This window comes from Lutjanus erythropterus, chromosome 9 (genome assembly GCF_056507025.1).
Source record: "Lutjanus erythropterus isolate fLutEry1 chromosome 9, fLutEry1.hap2, whole genome shotgun sequence".
NCBI classification, from domain to species: domain Eukaryota; kingdom Metazoa; phylum Chordata; class Actinopteri; order Lutjaniformes; family Lutjanidae; genus Lutjanus; species Lutjanus erythropterus.
Window position 1 is genome coordinate 12,107,438 of NC_139325.1, and position 21,332 is coordinate 12,128,769.

The window sequence follows — 21,332 nt, forward strand, 5'->3', positions numbered from 1 at the left end:
TTACCACACTTGTCCAGACATTTCCAGACAATTGGGTTATCGCTTTTATTTTCCATGCTTTTCTGGATTTTCCAGCTCTGCAAGGGAGTGAATTGTGTATCTTTTTTTGTTTACATAGTTATTATGCAATGGATTTTTGAGCAGAGATTGACCTTAGACTGTTGCTGGGTTATTTTGTTTGTCATTGTCAAGAGTGCGTGTGGAACAGGACTGAAAACCAGCTTGACTGAAAACAAAGTGATTAGGCTATAGTCACGTGTTGTGACAGCACCAAAATGAAACAAAAGCAAATGAAATCAACCATTGTTGATTGAATTATGTCCTTCATTTTATATATATGTTCCCTGTCCTGTGTGGTATGTTTCCTTGTAGTGAATAAAGTCTATTAATATTAATTTATTATTTATTGTTTTATATTCATTTAGTATCTTTAAAAAACACACAGGGAAAACTCTGCCAGTAAAAGTAAAACAAATGTATGTTGTGGTTTAATGCTATGGAAGCTTATTGCTGCCATGCCAAAAAAACAAAAAAACAAAAACAAAAAAGGAAAAACGAATCAGTATCCCGAAGACAATAGAGTGGAAGCGCTGCTGGGTCTTTCTGTTGGTCACAATACAGGTGCTCTTTGGATACTTCTGGTATTTTGCACTTATTCTTCTTGTCACACCTATGCTGTTACACTAATGCGTGTGTAACACAGCATAGGTGTGGAAGTTACATTCTTGAACTCTTTTTGCCATGTAAAATAAAGGCATCCTAATTTTATACAAAGCTTACTGTGTGCCTTGGTGTGTTTTTGAAGGATCCTTGCATTTTTGATTTTTTACTGAGACTGTTTGACTCGTGCAATGAGCCCTTCACCTGAAGAATAAACGGATCAGTATCATGTTTTAACATGAAAGGTTTATTTTTGCCAAGATTTTTCAAGTTATGACAAGATATTTCCATGTCTTTGCCATTTTTTAACATATTGCAAAATACAAATTTAGCACATTATAACATTAAATCTTCTTATATGAAAACTTTTTGTAACTACATAAAACGTTTCATATTATAATGGAATAAACTTGAAGTGTTACAACTTGATGTAGTAAATATATAGTATTGCTTTATAACATTATAATGTGAAAAGCTTAAAGTTATAATAATGTTATAACATGAAACGTTTCAGTTATAACAGTGTATTGTTATAACAAGCAAAGTTTATTGTTGTGATGTTCCAAGTTTCTCAAGACATATTTTTCTTGGGAGTTCTGCTGGTTGCAACGAGATACACTCTGCCTGCATTCCCAAATGTGTTGCTGTTTTTTGTGTCTTCTTTCAAACAGCTGTCTGGGTGTTGCAACAGGGTGGATCAAGCAGGATGATTTGATCCGGCCATCAAGTATGATGACACTTCGATTGGCAAAGAGTTAAATTACATCACCGTCTGTCATTGTGTCCCTTTGCTTTGCCATGACATCATTTAAATCCTAAACATGAGTCTGAATAATTCTGCGAGACTGACACTCTCACACTCTTTGACGCACTTTTCGTGAGTCCTTAGCGGCACCAACAACTTTTCGCTGATGAGACAATAGCAGATAGTTCCATTTAATGCGGGAGGAACTATTCGGCCGCGGGAGAGGGGTGTCGAGAAATTATCAAAACATGAACGAAGTCACAAATGTAACATTTCCACGACAGCTGTAGCTGTGGCCAAAATAAATAATCCTACTTTTTGTCTTTAATTCTAAAACGACACGCGTCGGCGATACGGAATTATTCCCAGAGAGGAATCCCTGTGCACCCCCATGGGACAGAATGGACTCGCCCTACTCAATCATGCACTTCAGCATACACTGCAAAGAGCATGCTTTCACCTTTAGGATTGTCTATGCTTCTTGAAGTCACCCTGGATTATTCTTTTGGATAAAGCAGGTACGATATCTGATTTACTGTCTTTTACGCGCACGTAGAGTAAACTGGAGCGCCTCACGTGTTTTCAATGGGCTGTAGGTGGAAGGCGATTGTCTGATCTTGATTTATAAATAGGTTACAGGCAAGGGTGTAGTGGTTGATTTAGAAAGAAAAAAAAATCCTGTCTGTGATCATGTCAAGGCGACAGAGCCAGTTCAAGAGTGTAAAAATGATTTTTAATATCCACTTTTCATAGTTACTATGAAAGGTGGATATTAGTTTGGTAATACTTGTGATCTATTCGAGTCATCGTAGTTAAAGCCACTACAAGGAGTTTTTAACTGGTCATGAAAGAGTTTCAATTTATTACTGATGCCTCTACATGACCTACATGAGTGGACGAGAACATCCGCGAGAAAACTGGCCATTTATGCACAGTTGTTCTTAATGCCTGTCAACCAGGTCGGATTCTCCTTGAAATCAGATGAAATGACTGTGTTTACATTTTCCCAGCCAAAGTTACCTAAAGAAGCAGAAGGGGGACTTTTCAGTTATACATTTTATTTTTATGTTACATTTTGTGTTGTTACAATGGGAATGCTACTGCTTTGGTGCTGGTAAAATCAACAAAATATGAATGTTCATTTTAGAAGCTGTAATACCAGGGTTTATTTAAAATGCTGCTTAAAGTAAGTTATAAAAAAAAAAAAACATGGGCCGGGCTCATATCCTCCACCAACATCCCTGAACTTTCCACCAGCTCAGTGTGCTCACTCATCTCTTCCTTGAGTAATTTTTTTTTGGCCACACTCTATCGCCGCAGCATCAAACACACACATTTGTGACAACAAAGTAGAGTACACAAAAAGAAACTGCGGATTGAGGAACAGCCTCTGCTCTTTTTGTTGAAAGATTGTTTTATTCACAGGGACGGAGACAGACACACAGGGTGGAGGTGGACGTTAGGGAGGGGTAAATGGGGGGGGGGGGGGGGTGTATCCATATTAGGAAGTCGTGTCCTACATAATAGACAACTGCCACTGAGCAAGGCACAGGTGCCAGCGGCCATTAAGAGCTCATTCTTGTTATTAATATGAGGATGTGAAACCGCTGGAACATCTCTGCTGTGTCGCATTTCTTCTTTCTTTTAATCTCTGCGCTCTTCAAGCACAACTCATCTGCATGCGGGGTGTGTGTGTAAGTGTGTGCGTGTGTGTGTGCGCGCGCGCGCGCGCGTGTGCGTGTGTTTGGGGGGGTGCGGAAACATGTGGCGAGGGAGGAGGAGTGGAGGGAGTGAGGAGGGGGAGGAGAAGGGGGGGTGGAGTGACGGGGGTCTGTGCATGTAACTTTTTTTCCCCCCCTCTCTCATGATGATGATGATGATGCTGCACCTACAGGATGTGAGCCTGCTGTTATGGTAAAGGGACACAATGGGACCATAAGCTGCGGCTCCGGGGGGAGGAGGCGGTGGGGTTGGGGGGCTCAGCGCAAGTCAAGCTGAATTATACCCTAAATGACGTTTTGTGGCTTCTCTTGACGTGTACGTACAGGTGATTGTGACTAACATGTGGGCTGTATATGTGGGCAAAAGTAAAAGTATGCAGCCCGATCGCAGATAGCGCTATCTGCCCATGGCACCAACGTGTCTTTTTACGCATGAAAGCGATTGCGCATGTATGGTGGAGGTGGAGGGACCGCTGCAGGCTGGGGACGATTGTTCACTGTCGACTCCGCTCTTCTCTGGACACTTTAGACTAAACACACACATGAACAGCTGATCCTGCAGATAGGAAGCGATGGAGACATAAATGAAACAAAGACACGCTGACATGTGTGCGTCAGTGTGTGTGTGTGTGTGTTTGGATTGAGGTTTAGTGACAGGGACGAGGCTACACCGCGGGGACAAACTTTTCTGCTTCTCCTTTTTTTTTTCGCCCTCGATCTTGTCCTCGGCGTTTCACACAAACACACACACACACAGGGCTTCTTTCCATTCACGGTGCGTTCAAGTGCTCGCACAAGCTCTGACATTACCATGATTAACTCACGCGAGTTTGATCTGAAATACCCTAATTATTTTAGACTGGGGAAACACAGATGTACTCTCTGCTATGACACAGGGAATGTCGGATGATCGCATGTATTTCATCACAAGACCTTCTATATAAGCTCACCTAGTGTACTTCCGTATAAATGAGGCAATTATGGGAAATGGGAAACATTGGTCCCAATCAGTGCCATTAAGGAAAAAGTCTTATTTCACTAATAAAACATGCTGAATATCGTAAATATCATCATGTATATTTATTTACCTGTAAGCTTAATTATTGAATAAAGCAGCAGTTACTATGAATGCAGTTCTTAATAATGTATACTGAGTGAGTCATTATAGAAAAATAAACCACTTCAGGGTGATTCGATCGTGATTCGCATCACCTTGTTTATTTTGCTATAGTGACACTAAACACTATCCATTACAAAACGAAGAGTTCTCACATTAATGTTCTCATAGTAGCTAATAGTTAGCTGCTCATCAAAACAAAAGCTGATTAATCCAATTATCATTTGATGGACAATCAATTGATTAATCATTTCAACACTGTACATGAAGTAGTTCTTTATAGTAGCTTAATATTAACACTACCTAATATCTTATTTTCAATAGAAACTGCATCGGTGAGCTTACTGGTAACCATTTAACTAAAATTTACCACGGAATCCCAACGTTTTCCTGTTTTGTCTCTCGGGTTGGGACATTTCCGACAACACCTGAAGGCAGCACCAGTGAAACGACAAGAGACGAGAGAGGGAGAGAGAGAGAGACACCCAGAGGAACAGCGAGGGGAGAGAGAGAGGAACCTGTACTGTTCTACTACACCAGGAGAGACAGGAGGAATTTGCCACAGATAATAATAATAATAGTTGACGGTTATTGCAGAGTTGAAGCTCAGGTCGCGCTTGTCAGTCGCTGCACTGGAACATACAGAGTGTCTCCTCTTTATCTCTGCTGGATCTGGACTCTTTTAACATTTGCTTTTTGGAGAGAGCCGCACCGGTCTTCTTCTTCTTCTCTCCTTTTTTTGTGAGAGCTCAGCGGTGTTTTAACTGGTAAGGAAGTGACTGTCTGTCATTATTATTGTTGGTTATTTGGTGGGTGCGTTCGTCGGCTTGTCGCTGCTGCCTCTGCTGCTGCTGCAAGCACTTCAATCTTTGGCTATTAGAGACTCTTTGGTTTGAACCTTTAGTCATTTCCTTTAAGAGGGTAGAGAGGACTGATTAAGAAACAGGCAGCAAAAGTAGCCTACATGTGCTGCGGCGGAGATAAGGGTCATTTTGAGGAATGCCTGCCTGATAGGAGTGTGGAACCTTGCGAAAAAGAGTCACAAATACATATAGGAAGGGTGCTATGTAAATAATAGGGAAATTAAACTTATTAAATTGATTGTATAGCAATAAAACAGTGTTTAAAAGTTGCTTGAGACAGCTATAACTTACAGAAAATTATAGCTATACCATAGGTGATAATAGGAGGAAAAAATCCATAAAGGTAAAGAGAAGGTCACAATAAAAGCTATTAAACATTAAAGGTCGTTATTATAGGTGCATTATAGGAATATTATTATGGGATTGTCATAGTGATCCTCCCCTCAGGGCCAGGCTGGAGTAGTTATCACAGGAGTTATGTAAAAACACATTGTTTGCAGGAGAGAGAGAAAGACAGCGCGCGTGCATGCATGTGCTGTCCGCGTGTGTCAAAACAGGCTCACTTCCCCCTTGTTTATAGTTGAAGGAATACAAATGATAAAGAAGGGGGACAAAAAAGGTAGGCGTTGTCTTATCTGGTGTTGGTGGAATTCTGACTGAATAGTTGCCTGTGTGCTGGTGGGGTGCACACACAAACACAGACACACACACTCTACTATTATGTTACTGTAGTAGGGGAGGCTGGGGATGGTAGTAACACTTTTTGTTTGCACATATTTGTCTACTACAAACAAAACTCACTTGAATGCCTACTTAACTATAACACATTATATAAGTTAATGTCATATTCAAGGAGTATGAAAAGTTACCTTTTAACAACTTACCCCGCCACTTGGGTAAGGTGTAACACTTACTTGTGATAGATAGAACAGTGAGAGGTAAGTTACAGAATTAAGAACCACACTATCCAATTTATTAAAAAATGTCAAAGGATAAAGAATAAATACTTTTTAAATTGAACAATTTAAAGTTACCAAAAAAGTTGTGGCAAATGTAGATGGTGGCCCCTGGGGTGCAGGCTTCATAGCTCCAGAGCTGACACCGAATACATTTAACCCACACTTCTGTCTGACCTGAGTTTGCAAACGGTTCCATTCACTCAATGAAGAATTTTAATTACATTTTTTTCAGCTGTCCCCACCCCAAGCAGCCATGCTTGCCAGCTGGGCTTGAAGGTAGCATCCACACTAATTAAACTACACAAACTGCTACTTTTAGCTTTGTAAGTAAAACCATGTTATCTGCAATACAATGAATGCTAGGCAAAAAATAATCTTGATAAAAACCCTTTTCTGATTGGTCAAACTGACAGTGTTACAACTAACCCAGTGTTGCGACAGTCCTGGGTATCCCCTACTTAAGTGTATGGTGCTTTTCAACTTCTATGAATATCTGTTTTTGGTGATATGAGCATTGTTTTCTGTATGGTTTTCCTCCAGTATTCCAGTAATAGTCTGTTATAAACTCACCATGTGCATGTGATCATCAACTGTGAGTTTTCTGTACTTGACAGCATTTTCCCCTCTCATTTGATATTGACTTTCTGTGGTGTACTCTGCTGCTTTTTTCCCTGGTTGTTTAAAGATACAGTATTTTCCCCTGTGTCAGGTCACACACACACACACACACACACACACACACACACACACACACACACACAGAAGGAGATAGAGGGAGGAGAGAGAGGAGGGAGGGAGGGAGGAAGAGAGACGGAGCGTTGTTTTGCAGACAGGATTACATTGTCTCCCTCATGTCAGATTTCAGACATTATGTTAAACATTTTTCCTCCAGTCTGTGCTCTCACTCTGTGGTTATACCAGTAAATACAACACAGCACAACAACAATAAATGATCTAACTTCCCCAATTTGACTGTGAGACAATAAATAGTCCTTAAGAGCGCCACCTGTTCTCCCATGAATAGTACCAGGAATAGATTTGAAGGTAAACACGTTTAGTCAGCGAGTCTTGAGGGAAAATGTAAAGAAAATGCTTGATTTCTGTGTAATGACAGTACTGTCAGACTTTAGGTCACACTTGTTTTTCAGGTGACTGTTCAATGGAAAGCCACAAGCTTAAATCTACCTGAAGATTTCAGTGTGGGAGTGTTTTTCTTAGATGGTTATGTCATGCGAGTGTCTAAACACTGTCACGTCTGAGGTCACTTGTTGAGCACTGAGGCAAAAGAGGAATATGAGCTATGTTTAAATGTGACACATCGTGGCTATCAGTCGAATATTACGAACGCGATTCATGTTGGATCAAGTTTTTTTTTTTACCGCAGCTGCAAAATGACAGTCTGAACAGGAAAATTAGATTTTTTTTGGAGATGCCTCGTATTCACAAAGTGATCCCTCGAGAGCTCACACATGACTCGAGTGAAGCTTTTTGTATCTGATTGCCTTCCACCATTGTGCCTCTTTTCATACACTGAATAAACGCGTCGTACATTCAGCTTTTGTCAATAGGACTGTTTGTCTTTTGTAAGCAGCTTGTGTGCTTACTTTTCCATCCCCGGGCTTATCATGATCAAACTTTCAACTCTACCATGACTCTTTATCTCTTCCAAAGACTTGACTGTTTTCACGAAGTTCACCCCCTCCCTTCCCTCCTCCCATGACATTTTTGCCTCCTGTATCTGTGGGAGTAAAATTAGCAATTTCATTTTTTTTTTGTTGTCTCCGTTCAGAATGTGGAAGTGTTTTATTGGTGTGGCGAAAAACAATGAGGACAAGGCAGGGCTTTGTGGTGGCAGAAATGCATTTTTAACCCATGTGAATGAATGGCGCCTCACATTCCACAGCAGCAGGCCCTTTACTGAATGGCAGCACTAACTCGGCTGTTTTCATTACTCATTACTGCCTTGTGCCTTTTCACCACGGACACAGTCATTTACCTTCACCAAGTGAGAGGGGGGTTCAACACTAGAAAGACTCTGTCATAGGAAAGGTTTTTTGGAAATATGGCTCAGTTGATACGGGGCACACCTTTGTTTCTTCTTTCTTTCTTCACTGACTTAAGTTACTGCCTCTGCTGATTTTGTCTTACTCGGCAATTCATATTAAAGCTGCTATAATCAAAACACAAATATTAACAATGGATCAAATGTGAAAGTTGTTGCTTAAAGTGCTTAACCCGCTGTGAATTATCACCCAACATTATTATATACTTGATTTTAACTATGTGTTCGTGTGCACAGCATGGTGTCCTGTGTCTGTTTGGAGCGTTGCTTGTGCACGTCTGCAGAAATTAACACTCTGTGTTTGCAAGATGCAAACCACATACACTAGCAAGTATGTGAACAACTGACCCTTCCTTGGTTTGCTTTTGGAATCATTTTGAGTATTTTTTTAATAAAAACATCCCAATATTCTTCTCAAATGTGAATATTATCTGTAGTCCTTTAAATGACAGTGAACTGAGTATCTTTGTGTTTTGGACATTACAAGAAATTTGAGGATGTCACCTTGATCTTTGGATCAACACTTTTCACTATGCTGACATTTTACGGACTATATTACTATTCAATTAACAATCGATTAATCACAAAAATAATCAACAGATTAATCTTTAATGAAAATTATCTTTAGTTGTAGCCTTAAATTTTACCCCCCAAAAAACTAACTAACCAGCTCGTCTACATCAATTGTAAGCCAGCTAGTTACATCTGATAGCTAATCTTAGTCTATGTCGCTTTTACAGCAACAGCAATCAAGCAACTATTTTTAACCATCTTCAAAATTTGGTTTTATTTTCAACATAGACACCCTTAGCACATAGCATATCTAAGAGGAGGGAACAGGAAAAGAGAAAATTGACCCATGTTACACTGGGTACAAAGCTTGCTCAGCTGTTATTGGAGCACAGAGCAAAAAGGGGCGGGATTTTTAGCTCATTGTTTTAGTTTTCCATCCCACAACTATACTGTTTTTATTTACTCTCAAAGTTCTCATTGTCCTGAACAGTTAGCTAACACAGGCAGCTTAAGACTCAGATATTTCATCAGGAGTTGTTGTAGATGCCACCAGAGCTTAGAGCAGAGTAAATATTGGACTTAGATTCATCAGGTGTCAAGAAACACGACCCCAAATGAATGCTAATGTTACTCTGTAACTGATGGATATGGAAATGAGCTACAGTTTGCTAACACAGTTGCCGTATTAGTTTAAAAGGTGGTGATATGTCAGTGTTGTGGCAGTTGGCCAAATCATCTTTCTGCTTGCCTCAGTGCATTCATTTTTTTTTACAACCAGGTTTGTTCCCTTGTTATCAGGTGCGTTTCCTTGTTCAGTGTCTAGATCTGCTAGCAGGGACCTTTGGGCTTTGGAGTGATGAGAAGCCTTTTTTTTTAAATGTAATACTGACGAGTGTTTGCATAGGCCACGGCCTCTGTGGGTGGTTTCCTGCACCTGGTGGAATTCACGTCTGGAGGAGTTCCAGTTGGGTTGTATGTGTGCACACTTATGTCATAGATTGAACACATTCAGCCCTCTTTACAGTGTAATCGCCACATTGCTTTGAGTCCACTTCTTCATCTCTGCTGTCCAAACTGTTCATGTTCACGTTGCGTGGCTTTGAACTAGAATGAAAATTAAAAAAAAAGAGTAAAGACATTAAGTCACGGGACAGCCATGTTTTCCCACAGAGTCAGTAGGGCTGAAGTCTTATACATCCTGTTCTTTCTCTCGACTCTTTCTTGTTATGCTTTAGATTGTATCACATGAAAGCAAAGATGTATCTGCCTTCACGGGCTTAAATAACTTTGTGTGGCATATTGAGGTTGGATTATCGAGAGCAAACAACAAGTGCAAAACCTATTTTAGCAGCTGTTCCTTTTTTGGTGCTGTATGGAAATTAAACAAAATGAAAATGAAAAAAAAAAAAAGAAAAAGTAAGAAGTGCTCCTCTGTTTGCTGGTGGTCCAGACACTCACATCATTTTAATATGAAGTCTAGTGTCTGTTCTGTGGTGACGGCATTGATTCCCTGCTGCATAGTGGGGGTTTCCACTCTGAAAGGGCAATCTCTCTGTGTTAGCCTAGAAACACCAAGCTCCAGGATTAAATTATAAATGAGCCCTCCATGGGAAACACTCTGCTTACTCAGAAGGAATTTACATTTCCTGCGACTGTACACACTTCCTGTGTATGGATATGATGTCCAAAAACATTCTTGGTTGCCCCTTTTTCTTGAAACTTTTGAGGTAACAGGTGGGTATTTAATCCCTTTATTTAGGTCGCACCTGCATCACCACCCACCCCCCCCCTACCCAGATGGATCAATAGAGTCTCTGCCAAGCCAAGCAGTACCGTCCAGGTAGTAAAGTGTGAAGCCTGATAGCTGTTTAAATTAGAGCCAAAGAAAATGATGTAGTAATCGGAGGATTAAGATAGGAGAGGGGTTAGAGTTGGTGGGGGGTAGGGGAGGTGCTGGCGGGGAGGATTTAGGCACAGGGCCATTTTAGCCCTCGCCCATGCTGGCAGGGAGGGAGGGGGGATGTGGGGGACATGGTGGAGGTGTTGCGTAGGGCTCAACTGTTGCGCATGCTGATGTTTTTTTTTTTTTCATTCAAGCTGCTGATACTTGATGTATTGAGCTGAGATTGTTATGATCACATTTTACCATCATGACAAAAATTCACCAGAAGTGGATTGTTGCTGGTGGAAAACCCCTCTGAGACAGCACAGCCTTATGGGACTCCAGAACTCCCCAGTAAAAACCATATGACAATATTAGCGTGACAGCATAGGCTGTGTTGGGACATTTCACCCCACTAATCAAAAATACATATTTTTGCTCTGGCCTGTAGTGATTTGAAAAGCTCAACAGCAATTTCGCTTCCCACAAATTAAGACCCAGTTAATCTACAATCTAGAGAACTTGTTGTGGGCAGTTTCATGTAGGAGCTGCTTTCTTTCTGCACTAGAATCTACCTACATGAAACTACTCACAATGAGGTCTGTGGATTCTGATTAACCAGGTCATGATTTTTGAAGAGACACTGGTTTTGAATTTTTCAGATGTAATTTTTTCATGCCATTTAGTCCCATTATGTTGGAGAGAAGACAAACATCTTTACTGCTGATATCTCCAAAACTCTGCAACTCACATTGAAATAATCAAGATGGATAAGCAGCACTACAGGACAAATATGTATTTTTGATTTTGGGGTGAACTGCCCATTTAAAAATAAAAAATGCTTTTATCGTAAAATCCTCTAAAAGATGAACTTCAAAACAATTCATGTTTTAACATAAATAAGGAGAGTAAAGTCGACTCAACTTCAATTAAATTTAAAAAACTTTATTAATTTGTGAGTTAGATATAGTAAGAACGAACATATGTAACAATACAAGACAGTGACCATGAGTTAGAGTCAAAGGGTCAGTGTCTCATGGTAAATGAGGGACATTGTGGAAACAAAGTGAAAAAGAAAAGTTCATGTATTTTCTTTACTGTAATCATTTAATACAGTCTTAAACTGATGTTTCAGTGCATTGCCTTTATCAGGGTTAGTAATAAAAAGATGGCAGTGTTTTTCATTACCCAAAGTAACAACAGCTGAATATATATTACAAAAGGCTACAAAAGGCAATATAAGTATTATTACTATAGTTGTTAAACAGTTTAATGCAGTCAGTTAAATTTCAAATTAAAATTGGGAGTAACATTATTAAAAGTCAGTGTAAATAGAACGAAAACTAAATGAACACTGCAAGTCATTTGGTGTTGAAATCAGTCCCAGGGCCGATTCTGATAAAGATGGTTACTATTCAAGGAAACTGATATGTGGAACCAATATACATTTGCAGTAAAAATGAGTCAAAAAATGGTGTCAGAATTTAGAATAACACAAACTCCAGCACAAACCTTAATTTGAAATACCTTTAAGCATGTGTTTAATTAAAAGATAAGTTAGTAGAGCTTTTCAACATCATCTTAAAGAAACAAAATAGTTCCCCAAAGTTTTATAAAGCAAAGAATGGTGGCTACTGACAGAGAGAGGTGTCTGCATCAGAGCCAAAGTGTCACATTTTTAAATTAATTCATTTTATCTGATTTTAAAAAAAATGTTTCTAGTAATCCTAAAAATGCCGAATATCAGATCCAAAAATCGTCCAGGCTGATCGGTCGACCCTTTCATGAAAGCATGTTTGTAGTTGCTGAAATGTGCAGCTAAGAGAGATCAAACTGGGATGGTGTTATTTTGATGCTGTGTTAAATGTAGCCTAGGGCCAGTAGTATAACATAACACTTTACTTTCTCAACTGTAACGTAACTTTAGTAAAAATGCTACATGTAGCTATAACTAGGGTTGCAAATTGTAAGCATTTTCTTTTATTGATCATTAACTATCAAGTAACTGATAATCGTCATTTGAGAAAATGTGCAATTTCTCTCTCAATCAAAGCTTTTTTTTTTTTCCACAGCAACATTTTGCTTATTCTCTAACAGCATTACATCATAAGCCTATTAAAGCCTACATATGAAATACATAAACATGAAGACTTGTGGCTTTCTTTGAGTCTTTGAGTGGGTATTCGGGAGTCCCCTAGAAAAAGTTGTAACAGAATTTTGTGGAAGTCAGAACAAGGAAAGAAAAAGTGTTGGCTGTTTTGATTGCTTATAATTTATAATAATGTTAGTTTGATCACCAGTCAACTATGAAGACTTTATTGTCTTAATTGGGAGCCCATGGATGCATCTGCTGTTGACATGAAAAAGTTTGGGAACCCTTGGCTTAGACTACAACTACCAGAAGCTGGACTAATAAATAATAATGTCATCAGCTGTGCAGAGGCTGAAGCCATCACTTAAATCAGAGGTGGACCACACTGAGTGGCTGGTAATCTGATAATCAGGGTTGGGTATCGACCCGATTTATCAGTGCAGCTCTGTTTGTATTAACTCACAGCAGCCCGGCCCTGCACTGATGTAAGAGCTCCTTGTCAGTGCATCAGTTCACCAGTTGACTTGAACTGGATGTTTTGGTGGTTTTACAAAACTCAGAATCTCACTTCAGCTCGAATGGAAGCCCCGTTTACTACATTACAAGCCGTGTTATCCATCACCGTCACTCATGTTGATTTTCCATCTTACACATTATTGATGATCCGATGAAATAACACTCATGAGCACACAAGCGCCGAGCAGCTGAATGTGCTGGATTCATTAGCAGCGCTTATCAGGTTTAGCTGACATAGTGATCATAGTTAATAGATTTCTGCCTGCGTCCACGAACCCACGCTTGGCATTGTTGCCGTGATTGCTGCGGGATTAAAGAAGAGAAATAAGCTTAGCTGGGAGAAATAGCCCAGAGAACCACGTGGCTGCGATCAGGGATTGAGAGAAGGGGAGAGCTGCCAGGGGAAGGAACAGCACTCTTTGTCCAGCCCAGATGTCACTGTAGTAGACTACCATTATTGATCCACTGCTTCACACACACACACACACACACACACACACACACACACACACACACACACACACACACACACACACGCACACACACCTTAATTAGATGGCATTAAAATGGGAATTTTAAAAGGATGCAGTCAATTCTGTTACATAAACACCTTTTTGCATTGATTCACCTTTATGTCTTTTAACTAAGGCCATACAAAGCACTGATTGATGGGAAACATGCTACATTGTAGTGTCTCTAATAAAGAACTGAAGCATGCAGGTAATATAGATCAGTTCAATTCATAATGCATCACATCAGCAGCTCTTCTTGCCTGTGTATTCGTTCTACCTTGTCTGTTTGTCTCTCTGTGTCCTTCCTCGTGGCCTCCTTCATATTTGATGGGACACACAGGCTCCGTATGTGTGTTTTGTGCAGGGGTGACGGCTGCGCTCGGCAGGGAGGGAACATGGCACCCAAACTTAATCCAAACTCACAGCAGCCCAGAGGGCATTAAGGGTGGGTGGGGGTTGGGTGAACCGTTTCCTAAGCAGAGAGGCTCCTTTTTAGCATTCACCATTCTGTTCCAGTTAATAAACACACTCTAAATGGGAAAGAAGTCTCAGATTATACACACAATTTTTGCAGCTGTTTCCTAAGAAAAGCATTCTGATAAGCAGGAAGTCACGCTTTGTTTGCAGCTTGTTTAGAATAAAGAGAAGAAGTAGTTAGTGAAGGGATCATACTTCCCAAATAAAATAATCTAAGATTTGTTTGCTGAGTGATTTCTGTGAAGCAGAAATATGACAGCAGTGAAGGACTTCAGTTGGAAACTAAATAAAGGCAAAATAGGTTGACTTGGAGAGCGACATGAAAAGTATTTGCAAATATTTGAACACTAAAAACCAAATAACATACCAGGACTCAAAAAAATCCGACAGTCAGTTGCAACAACTTTTTAGAGTGCATAAACTCAAAAGTTGGAGGTTATCAGTGCTTAAACATTTGTAGTTAGTGTTACATGTACTCACTACAGTCAAAGCTATGATATGTTGCATTTCTACATTAAGATGTGTTGAGTTGTGTACTCATTATCCCAAATGTTTCCAACAACGTTCAAGCTCAGAAATCTATAATTAATTAAAGGTAGGCAGTCGCTAGTTGCTGTAACTTTTAGGAAAACTTCTGTGATTTTCATCAATAATGGAGGTTGTTTAACAACTTATCCCACTCTTTTTCATGTCATCATGTATTTTGTCACTGTTTTAATGTGAGAGAGCCCACAGCAGCTGAACTTGCATATAGTAGTTTTAAATTACAGTGACTGATTAAAAATTCCACTGGCATACAACATTTTTAAGTTTGGCAAACTAAACAAGTTTTAAGTTTTTGCCACTTACTGCAATTAATTAATTTCAGCATTTGGTTTTAGTGCAGGACTTAGAGAAACATTTACTCTTTGATTCCAGTTAAATTAAAGTATTAAAGTGATTGATTAAGCCAACTCAAATATTTTCAGTGTGTGCAACTTTCATTTGTTTTTTCATCTGTCCCCCTCATTGCAACAAGTTAACAGAACTTAAGAATTGTAAGTATAAAACCACATTGTTTCATGTTCAGTAAAGCTGGTTATTAATCAAAAAGTATGAGTTTAACTAACATAAAAGGAAGGAAATTCTACTGGCAATCAAAATTTTAAGTTAGTAGAACTTCAAACTACTTATTACAATTAATTAAACTGAGCCATCAGTTTTACAGTGCAGCCTTTCTTTCTCACTGTAGTTGCACTTTGATGCAAATATGTAGCTGTTACCTACTCCACCCCTTTACACACACACACACACACACACACACACACACACACACACACACACACACACACACAGTGTCTAACCTCCCTCGAGCAACCACCGTTGTTACTCTATTTCAGTATGAAAACAACTTTAAATACAACAAACTTCTGTGCCTGCTCTCTGTTTTCCCACTCGACTGTATCCATTTCAGCTGCCTCACATTCACCCCTTTGTTAGCATCATCTATTATTCTGTAAAACTTTTTACTCTTTTTTTTATTCAGACGATGAGAGAATGGAGGAGAATGGATGTAGTTAGTGCATATTGAAGGCCAGTGATGTTGCATGTCTGACCAACTCAGGGAAACAAGCTGGAAATGTCTCCAGGCTACTGCAGCTAATCATTCAGCCCACAGAGGAACTGATCGTTAGCCGCTGATGTCAGCCTAACCTTGTCGGGATGTGTGTTAGTGAGTGTGTGTGTGTGGGCATGCACGTGTGCAAATGGGAGAGGAGGGGTGCAGACGGACGGAAGTTTGGACTTCATCCTGTCAGAGATGTTTTCTTTGCTGATCATTATGGAGGAGAAATACATGATCCCTTCTCTCAGTTATGGGATTAGAACAGAATAGTGATTATAACATGTTCATACTCCCAAAAGAACATTAAATAAAAGCGATTGAATTGCTTTTTAAATGAGCAGCGCTTCTGTACAGCTCTGCTATTGACGTGCCTGCATGTCACTATTGTTTTGTCTTCTTGCTGTGGGAAAGGAGAAGAAATCCTGCTCTGGTACGGCCAGGCAGACCCACTCATATGGAAATATAGAGGGTAGTTTGACTTCTCCTTTGCTGCCAGAAACTGTTGGCTGTCTCAAAAAGAGTCAAAAGAATGAATAATGCTAACCAGTGACCATATTTGTGCAATGTAAAAGCTTTATTATCAGCAGAATGGAAGAGCTGGAGAGCCCAAATTTGGGCAATACTTGAGATAATGATACCATGACTGTTTTACTCCCTTCATTTTTATACTTAATGTAGTAACGTGATTGAATAGTCATTAGTAAACAGAGTAGAGGGAGTAGTAGAGGAGCTCTGGCAGGGTCAAGCAGGCTCTAGGGTCACTGAGGACAGAGGTGAGGGGGAGGGAGGGTCGCCCAGGGGCTAATGAGCTCACCCCAAATCCACATGTGGATCAGACGATGAGTTCAACTCCAAGCATGCATGCAAGATGAGCGTAAGATGAATGCAAGCTGGATGCGAGCGCAGGTTGCAGGCATCATCTTTTCAGGCAGGCATTTCTATTCAGCTAAGAAGGAAATACATAAAAGCCCACCTGTCTTTGTTTTTCATTCTTATGTCTTTTTTTATCACATATGCATGCAAAAAATGGCCTGTTATAGACAGAAATAGTGTAAATACTCACCTCTTGATCATTTAAGTGTTGTTGTGACTGAGTGATAAACATGACATTATGCTTTCTCAAGAGAGACACTGTTGTAGCCTGGGCATTGTCCGTATTGGAAAATGAGATCGTAGAGATTATTTCTGCTTTTCACCTAAGTGGCTTTCAGTTTCACAAGATGGATGCATTACATAATATTAAAGACAAAGAGTTACGCGTCAAAGTCTGTTTATAGGTCTCGAGGAGTGCTGCTGCATATGTGGAAAAAAAAGTTGTTCAAAGCTTTCGGTGGCCCCAGACAGAGGTGAGGTGTACAAAGTATGGCAAAATGACTCAAGTGATGTAAGTTGACATTAGTTCGGGTTGAAGTTGAAGTTTGAAAATCAGGTGTGGAGTTCACTCCTCACCTCTGCTTGACTGGTGGCTCAAGGTTACATTTAGACACCTCGAGCATGACAAGGGATGTACAACATGGATTTTTTTTCAGCTGATAGTGATGATCAATAATTACCTTTCTCATGGCCAAAAATTTCAAATTTTTGTATTTTAAAAAGAAGTTCATATAACCTGTAGTGAATACACACCTGAGGATAAAAGAAGCTAAGATGCAGTGAGCAAAGATGGATGATTTAATATTCTACAGCTCTGACTGAACTGACATCACTGTTACAACAAAAACAAAGAACAGCTCTGACTATTCATTTAGCTTTTATGGTAATTTCATCAAACTTCTTTTCATCACTTTTCAAATATACTTTTGATTTTATAGAGCATTTGCCAAAGAAATAAAATTAAATGATTTGATAACATATTATTAGCAATGATATTTATTGGCTTAATTTCATTATTGGAATAATGAATAATATAAATTTCCCATGTCTACAGTCAAGTTGCTCTGTCTGAATTAAATTAATTGGTCATTGTTTAATCTATCCCTTCATTTTATGCTGCTTAACCAGGTCCAGGGAACATTGATTTAATTAATATATCACTAAGAATTATTGCTATATGCTGCAGGGAAGTGCTGAAAAACTGTGTGATATAATATTTCTTTGCCATATCATTCCTACTTTATTTCCCATCATACTTTCATACTTGGGCGCAGTATTATGATGAAACTGGCATTAAATTGGTTTTGTTATGGTATTTAAAGGGCCAGTGTGTAGGATCAAGTGGTGTCTAGTGGCGAGATTACAAAACGCAAAAACTTTGTCTGCATGTGTGCAGGAGAACTTGCAGTAGCTGAGAAACTTGCATCAAACATGTGGGGCTGAATATGGGGCCAGTCTATAGTGTGTTTGTTCTGGGTTACTATAGAAACATGGCAGAACAACATGGCAACCTCTGTGGAAGAGGACCCACATTCACTCTAGATATTAATGACTATGATAACAAAACCAGGTGATTATAAACTAATGAAAACCTATTAATGAAATTATTTTCCAATTCTGCCAATAAATCCCCATAAATCTTAAGTAATTCTTGGCCATATCATCCCTAATTATTTTACATCATAGTTTCATACTTTAGCCGGTATGATGGTGAAACAGGTATTTAATTGGATTTTATTTGGTATTTAAAAGGCCTTAAAAAATCTTAAAGTTGTTGACCTCTATAGGGGGTAATATATGGGTACCAGGGCTTGACAAGGAAGAACAATGTATAGGGAAAAAAGACAATATCTCTAGTTCTGCTACACTGGTGTTTGAAAAACTGTCCATTGTGTCCAACTATGTTATAGAAGTGCAATTAATTGGTTTGACAATATGTATTCAGGTTCCTTTCTCCTCCTGTGTTTCACATCAAAGGCCAAGCTGTATTTAAAAGTGTATATGGCAGTCTAAAGGCAGACTAATGGCTTATTATATCCAGTGTATTTAGCCTGTTAAGAGCAGAAACAGCAGATTTTTTACCTTGTCTGGGTTTGTGCTCCCACATTGGCTGCTGTTTGCTACCTCAGTTCCCAGCTGCCTCTCTGTCTGTCTGTTGCTCGGGGCCTTGCAGTCAACTACACAGGGAAGAAGAGACCAAAGACAGGGAGCTTTTTAGTACCCCCTCCTCCCCACCATCCCTCCACCACCACAACACACACACACACAACCCCACCACCCCACATCCACCACCACCAGCAGCACCACCACCACCTTTTTCCATTGGCTCTTGATGTTGTGTAAAGAATCCCCCAGCACACTCACTCACACCCTCCCTTCAGCTATCCCCCTGGCCTCAGTGCCCTGTTCCCACATTGTATCCAGATGTGAGGAGGATAGTCGAGGGGAGGAAGGTAGGGGCCCCTGGTGGTGCCCTCCTCCACCCCCAGCCTCAAATGCACCATCCCAGCTAAACACATCCCAAGACTGGATTTTTTTTTCCAGTATTATCAGCTCAGAAACAAATAAGTGAGGCCTGCACAGTTTGATTTCATTCGCTGTCTTCATACTTTTATTTCAATGAAAAAAATAAAATGTGAACACAGGCAAAAACATCTTAACACAGCATCATGGCCTACTCTACCATCCTAGCGACTGCTTCTATGTTTTTCCCTTAAAATAAAACCGCAGAGATGAAAATCTGCTGCTCTTGAGGCCGACTGGCCGTGATCATCTAATCCCTGACCACAGAACTCTATTTAAAGAGCATAGCCGCTAATCCCATCAGATTATACCTGACCAACTCCACAAAATCACCAAATTAATAGTCTTAAGAATGGCCACAAAAGCCTGTCTTCCCTAAAAAATAAAGCCCAGTAGATCACATTGAAAAGTCAGACCCGTTTATGATGTCTTAATCTAATACTTGGTCTCAAACAGAGAGTTGGGCGGGGCATAGCCTGCCCATCGTAACTTCAAAAAACAACATATTTGCATTATTATTCCAGTAAATGTGTGTTTTTTCCCACCATATTGAGATCATGTTTGTCTGAGATGTACTTTACATCTGAACTACAAGTGCTATGGGTTTTTGAATGCGGCTATTTAAAGGGATAGTCTGGATTATTTGAAGTGGGGAACTTATTGATATTGATAAGTACCCCACTTCAAATAATCCAAACTGTCCAAGCTATACCTACATTGTCACTGTACACAACTACCATACTACATTGGCTATTGATACCTAGTGTACTACCTACAGTAGATGGGGTCAACATGCTCCCAGTTTGGGGAAGCAGTACGAGTACCAGTTTAGGAAGCTAAATAACGTACTGCAGCAGCAAAACATATTTTATTCACCTTAACAGCCTACCTATAAAAGCAATATCAGTTTAACTGTATGCTATGTTTAGAATATTGCAACCACTTCACCTTGCTGTCAGACAGCCTTTTCCAATAGTCAGATATCACTCTCTCCAAATCAACCAAACTCTATTGGCGAAATCTTTCATTTTACCTTGCAGAATTGCTGGTCTACTACCGCCTCTAACAGTTAGTTTGTCTGTGTTATTGTGGGCTTCTGTGTTTTAAAAGGTTAGTTTAGATTCACTGAAGTCACACAATGCAAGGAAAAAGTACTGATTTCACCTATTGAGTTTGGCTGGTTTAAAAAAAAAAATCATGTTTAGCTTTTATGACAGCAATTTCTCTTTGTCTGATGGCAAAATAAAGTGTTGAAAATATAGCGGACACTTAAATTGATGTTTATTCTGTGGGTTTTTAGTGGGCCTCTTTATTCAAGTGGTTTAAATAGCTTTTGTTGCTGAGCCTGTCCACAGCAGTACGTTGCTTAGCTTCCATGCTGGTACTCCTCTCTGCTTCTCCAAACTGGGCGTGCAGACCAACATCTACTGTAGGTAATACGCTGACATCGATACATCGATCAATGCCTCATAAACCCCACCTCAAATAATCTGAAGTATCTCTTTAAGGTTGTAGCTGGCTGCCGTACATATTCTGATATGACTCCTTGTAAATGCATATTGATTTTCACAACTAGGTCTGAGCCAGGAGTCCCACAAGCAGTTGGTATGCTGAGGTTTAAATACCTGGACAGCTGGCTCCACAGGCATCATTGTCCCAGATAGATCTGATACATACTTGTATGTGTGAGGATTTTTGAACACCGGTACTGCCAACTCTTTAGTTGAAGCAGCAGAGGATTTCTGTGCCAGATTTCTGTTTTATTATTTTTTTAAACAGCCATTTTTCATCTTAAAACCCTTTGAGGAATTCCAAATAGCCTACAGTTTGCGGTTACAAGACTGTTGAAACAAGCTCCTCAACAAATTGTGTTGCATTAGTTCGAAACACCTCATTATTGTATTAATCAGTTTAACAAGTGTGGTATTGATTAATTATTTCACAATAAATATAAATAAATCAGTAATAACAGATACATTAAGTGGGCCCTGTCTGATCTGAATTATTATCTTGTTATAATAATCAATCTCTTGTGTATACTGTATGACACATATTCAGCTCATAATTGCTAGTGTTTACAATGGAACGCCTCCTTGTTCTTTCACAACATTTTCTGTACAAACCACATTTGTTTCATCACAATATTGATTACAGTCACCGTCTGTCTGTTCTGTCTTTTTTAAGCTTTGAGTTATCCTCACTTTATATCCACTA

At 39.6% G+C, this 21,332-nt stretch overlaps 1 protein-coding gene across 3 annotated transcripts in view; it reads left to right on the forward strand.

Moving 5' to 3' along the window:
• Positions 1 to 1,846: 1,846 nt before the first annotated feature.
• The window catches only part of znf516 (zinc finger protein 516), a 62,463-nt gene continuing 42,977 nt past the window's right edge, over positions 1,847 to 21,332 (forward strand). For 2 of the 3 annotated variants that reach the window (XM_084726168.1, XM_084726170.1), the window contains exon 1: positions 4,984 to 5,010. The gene's annotated coding sequence lies outside the window, so the exon portion shown is untranslated. Of the gene's footprint in view, positions 1,924 to 4,983; positions 5,011 to 21,332 lie in introns of those variants that run through there. The other variant, XM_084726169.1, reaches the window with a different exon arrangement.